This window comes from Olea europaea, unplaced genomic scaffold (genome assembly GCF_002742605.1).
Source record: "Olea europaea var. sylvestris unplaced genomic scaffold, O_europaea_v1 scaffold279, whole genome shotgun sequence".
Lineage (NCBI taxonomy): Eukaryota > Viridiplantae > Streptophyta > Magnoliopsida > Lamiales > Oleaceae > Olea > Olea europaea.
In genome coordinates, this window is record NW_019246376.1 from 442,658 (window position 1) to 448,555 (window position 5,898).

At 31.4% G+C, this 5,898-nt stretch overlaps 1 pseudogene; it reads left to right on the top strand.

Annotated features, from left to right (window-relative positions):
• Positions 1-862: 862 nt before the first annotated feature.
• On the top strand, positions 863-3,141 carry LOC111383929 (annotated as a pseudogene).
• Positions 3,142-5,898: the final 2,757 nt, after the last annotated feature.

Sequence of the window (5,898 nt, forward strand, 5' to 3'; positions counted from 1 at the left end):
TCTTTCAATTTATGGATAGTTTATGCGATAAAATCTTACTGATATTTTTTTTTGGACAGACAAGTACCGTCTTCTAAAGTCAACAATGAATGCTAATTAAATTCATCAATGTAAATAACATTTTTAGCCGCCACAAGAAACCATTTTTTGCCTCTACAGTAACCGACTTACAAAAAGAAAATACATCCAATAAAATACTATCATTAATTCATTTATATCAATTCTCTTTCATTTAACAAATAAAAAAAAAATACAAATGTTAGGCAAAAAAATAATTTTCTGTTACGATTTACAAAGGACTATAAAAGTTAAATAAATGTTTTTCCATTGTCAAAAGACGTCTTATGCAAAATCATTAAATACTTTCATTAATAATGTGAATCACATTTTTTGCCACCACAAAATACCCTTCTTATAAGTTACAGTAACCCACTCACATAAAACAAATAAATCCAATAAAATAGTACACATGTCAGACAACAACAAAATCTTCAACAATGAAGGCTGAATAAATATTTTTCTTTGGTACAAAGAGTATAAAAGTCAATAATGAAGGCTAATAAATATTTTTCTCTGTCATTCTTGCACAAAAGCATTAAATACTGTCTTTAATAAAATTTTTAATGCTTTTTTCGGGAACCGATTTATCTACAGTATGAAACCAGTTCTGTGTGAATTCTCCGCCTCAAGGTGAACATTACTTTTCGCATTGTCTCTTTTAAAGGAAAGGGGATTTTGATTTTATCAGTATTTGTGTTAGTTGCCCTTTAATATCCCAAATGAGGCCCAATAAAAGGAAGCTCAGCTCATCTGAGGCCCAATAAAAGGAAGCCCAGCTCATCTGTTACAAGCCCAAAATAAGTTCTAAAACTCGAAACCCTCTTTGATCCCCAAATTTTCCTGTCTTACATGCATCTCTCGAACCTTCCCGAAATCTGACGGATATTTTCGTTTTCAGCGACCCAAGTACTTCGCTTAGCCTGTCCGTTTAGTAAATTATTTTCACTTTCTGCTAATGTTCGGTTAAATTTCAATCCAATTGTCTCTTTATTTGATCATGTTATATGTGTTTGTGCGTGCGTATATGGTTTATTACCTTCATTGATATTAAATTAATTGATATTTTTTCCGGAGTTAGTATTATACATTTGTGGAAATTCCAGGTTGTTGTGTAGACATGTTTTTTGCTAAATATATTTGTGTACTTATGATTCTTCTGTCCCTTTTTCCTTAAATGGAAATATGGAATGTGTGTGCATGTTTATAATGGCGGAGAATGTATGGACGACTCTATGTTTTGTTGCTGAAAACATGTAGCGGGCCTTTTGGCCCCATTCTTAGCTAATTTTAATGGATGAAATAGTGTTTTTTTGAAAAATGTGTAGTGGAAAAAGAATGAAAAGTTTTTTATTTGTGTTTAATATTATTTTATGGAAGATTGTGTGGTTGAAAATAAGAGAGAGAGAGGAGAACGGGGGCGTAGTGTAAAAGTGTATTTTAGTTGTTTTTTTAAATGAAGTTTTAATTCGAAATTGAAATTGAAATTTTACATCGTATATCCACTATGTTTCGTGTTCCCTTGATTTCATGCGATTTACTTCATGTCTTTTCATGAATGTATATAATTGCAGAGAGTGTATGGACGACTCCATGTTTTGTTTCTGAGAAATATATGTGAAGGTTATTTAGTTGTTTTTTTCTCAAACAAATTTTAATTTGAAATTGAGATTAAAGCTTTACATTATATATCCATTGCGTTTAGTGTTCTCTTGATTTCACGGGATTTATTTCATGTCATTCATTGTTATTGCTTCTCATTGTGCCGATTTCACGGCTAACTTGAACGATATTTTTGGGTTCCCTCTTATTAAAATGTTTCTTTGATGCACAAACCGTTGCTTAGGTATTAATATGGATGTATCTATATGTAATAGAATCTGAAAAAACTTGATCTTATACAAATCCTCTTCCTGGTTTTCTGATTGCTAAGGAAAAAAAAGAAAAAAAAAGAAAAATACTAGTCTTAGAATTAATTAATTTTGAAAATGACGGGGAACATAAATTACTTATTAGTCTTAAACTGATATATTATCATTCTTTTGTAATGTAGAGTTTTCTGTAATATGAGCTTCATTTGTCTGTCCTGGAATGGTTTGAACTTAAATCTAGGCAGCTTCATAAACCCAAATGAAAAACAGGGTATTTGTTTTCTTAGTGACACTGAAGGATGGTTATTTACCTTTCTATTAATTTGGAATTTTTGTTCTTCTCTGTGCCATTGGATGGAGAGTTGGAATTTGAAAATCAGTAGCATTCAATTTAATAATTTTAACACATTATGATGGTATGTCCTCAAATTGTCAGAAAGTGTTACCTTATTTTTTTATTTTTAAATTGAATAGTTAAGAATTTGAATCAGTTGTCCTTCTATAACTAAATACGTGTATGTCAAAATCAATTACTAAGGTGCTGCTGCTGAGATGGGTCGTGTGCGCACTAAGACCGTCAAGAAGTCTTCCCGACAGGTGATCGAGAGATATTATTCTAAAATGACTTTGGATTTCCACACAAACAAAAAGGTCTTGGAGGAAGTTGCCATTATACCTTCCAAGCGACTGAGGAACAAGATTGCTGGCTTCTCTACACATCTGATGAAGGGATCCAGAAGGGCCCTGTTCATGGCATCTCACTTAAGCTTCAGGAGGAGGAGCGTGAGAGATGCATGGACTTTGTGCCCGATGAGTCTGCCATTAAGACTGATGTCATCGAAGTTGATAAGGAGACCCATGACATGCTTACTGCCCTTGGCATGGCTGACCTTCCAGGAGTTATTATGCAGACTATTGAACCACAGGCACTGCCTACTGCCCCTGCTTATGGCCGAGGTGGCGCTGGTGGTTTTGGAAGGAGGTACTGAGTTTCTTTGATAAGCTTTCACGCATTTACAAGGGCTAGACAGTTTTTACACCAGTTTCATCTATGTATAGTAGGTTTTACTACTATAGTTCTTTATACTCGATTTATTTTTGCATTTTTCAATGCAATGTGAACAAGACATTTGAGGTATACATCTGAATTGTAATTATTGCCGTGATGTAATCCATTTGCTCACTGCATTTTCTCATCATGGATTTCATTTTATTAGCACTATATTCTCAAACACTACGTGATTTCATGGATATCAAAAAATTGGTTTGGTTGATTCTTGTTCTCAAAAATTTTTCTCTTGCTAGATCGAGAAGCTTATATGCTGATGAATAATATGTATAGAGGTTACAATGTAAGTTTCTTGATTCGAAGTGCAAATGCTAAACAAAATATACAGCATTGTCCATTTTGAAGTAAAAGGCGCAAAATGTGACGCTGCATTTTTTAACATAATTTAATTTATTTAACTTCCATTTTCATGAGATTATGTATGTGTCATGAAAGAGAGAGAAAGATTAAGTAAAATAGAATTGATTGAATGGTATAGTCGTGAAAATATTTCTTTCTTCCACATTTTGGATTTTAGCTCTATGAAACACTGTGTGTTGTTTTACGAATAGAAAGTGGCTCCTTTGATATAGTTGGAAAATACGCTTTACAATTATTTATGAGAAGGTTTCTTAAGAAGAATGATTTTTTTTCTTCTCTTCTTAGCTTCATGTATAGAAAGAGTCGTGAAAGTTGTCAATTTGTTATTTATCTTTTCACTATGATCAAATTCACGTTGGTTTGCGACTTTTCACAATGAGTGAGTGAAAAAAAAAAAAATTTCATTGAATAGATTATTATTATTATTATTCACATAGAATCAATGTTTAAGTATAGGCCAGATGTTTTGATTTACACCGAGACCCAGTGAGAGAGATGAATTTCCTAACCCTATTTATAAAAGAACGATAGTGTTATATGTACAAAATGTCATACACATGATGAAATGAAATATGATTTGATTTGGATTTCTTCAACCGAATAAAAAACTTCCCATCTTTTTAACACTACATCTGTACGTAAATCATTATGTAACTCCTTACATACAAATAACATTATTTATAAAAGAAAAATTATTCTACATGTACATTAGAATTTACACCCTGGTATACATAATGTCCAAGTAGCATTTCATCAAAATCCATAAAAGAAATGATGTACAGATGAGAGAGGGACATTAACATTACATCCGGAGTTACAACTACATGACAAGAAGCAAGTTTTGGTGCAAAAACATAAATAAAGAGAAATTACCTTCATTACACATACTTCTCGAAACTAAAGTTAAAACAAGGATTTACCTCGAATATAGTCTCAATTTCCATAATCATAGCACTACTTTTTGAGATGCATATAAGTTATTTTGACTTTATTCATCCTAAGCAATATCTTTAGTCTACCGAAATCTTCACTTGATTTTATGATTCTAATAGATTTTAAAATTTTTTTTTTTTTTTTTTTTTTTTTTTTTTTTTTTTTTTTTTTTTTTTTTTTTTTTTTTTTTTTTTTTTTTTTTTTTTTTTTTTTTTTTTTTTTTTTTTTTTTTTTTTAAAAAAAAAAAAAAAAGGGGGGGGGGGGGGGGGGTATACAAATTTGGTCAACCAATGCTGAAACAATCCGCCCCAAGTCGAATTGAGATGAACGATTTGATTAGATATAAAATGTTTCGTGTCAAACTGATGCACCATCTCACAAGTTAGGCACAACATAAACCTTAGCTAAGATTACTAGAGTTGAACATGTCATAATTGAGATTAAAGGTCAGCTTGATCCTACATGGTACTATTACATGTCACCTTGTGCCCAATTCCATTTTTAATTTAGATTTGTTACATTTATACCGGATAAAGTGATAGAGTTCGGTAAATCTTTTTCCTTTATGCCTCATTGCTGATGTCACAACACCACATGTATCAAATCAATGGTGAAAAACTGGATATTATAATTTCTTGACCACTATGGGCTATATATCAATTCCTATGTGTTTTAGATAGTGTGTTCAACCTATTTTTACACTACTTGCTCCAAATTATTTTACTCCCCCAAGTAATAGACAGGATGGGACACTGGAACCAAAATGTCCAACCGAATTTTATCCAGAGCCCGAATTTTCCTTCATATCGACACTTCTATCTTGAATCTTGATGTAGACAAGGAAAAACAAGAGGAAATATTGGGAAATGGCTTAGTGACTGTAACATATTTAAACATTTGTCTTTGACCCATTAAATCAATAAAAAATAAAAAATAAAAGTTAAAACAAAACTTTGCACACAAAAAGTCGATATTACCCTTGAAGCAAACAAAGTGTTTTGGAATCCTCTCTAATCGACGGGGTCAAAAAATCGACAGCAATGTGCAAGAAAAATAGTCCGATCTACCATCCGCCGAAACCAAGCGACACCACAGTGATTCAGACGACGAGCAGACATCACTGATCTACCACCATCACCGGCACTATTTTGGTTAGTTTTTGCGAGGAATTTCTAGTTTTTCGATGTTTATGATGAATTGAATTATTTTTTACATTTATACGATTTAATTAGATGAAAATATGCTTGAGTATATATCTATTGGTCATGGTTGAGTGTATTGTGCAATTTGTGGACCTCTCATTGGCCGGAAATGGCATTTCCCGACCAAAAGAGGAGGGAGACTGTGTTTAAGATTGTTAACAGCCTATTTTTTTTTTATAAATATATTTTCAAAATATACAAGATTAATTTTCTTTATAATTAATATATTTTAATTTGATTAAATAATAATTATGTTATTTATTTAACTAAATTTTTTTTAGGTTGTTTATAATTTCAATTTTTTTATTTTTTTTATATGAATATATAAACCAATAAGAATTTAAAATTGATAATTACCAAAATTAAATGTTCCTTTTAACCAAATTAGCAAAATATTTTTTTCGTT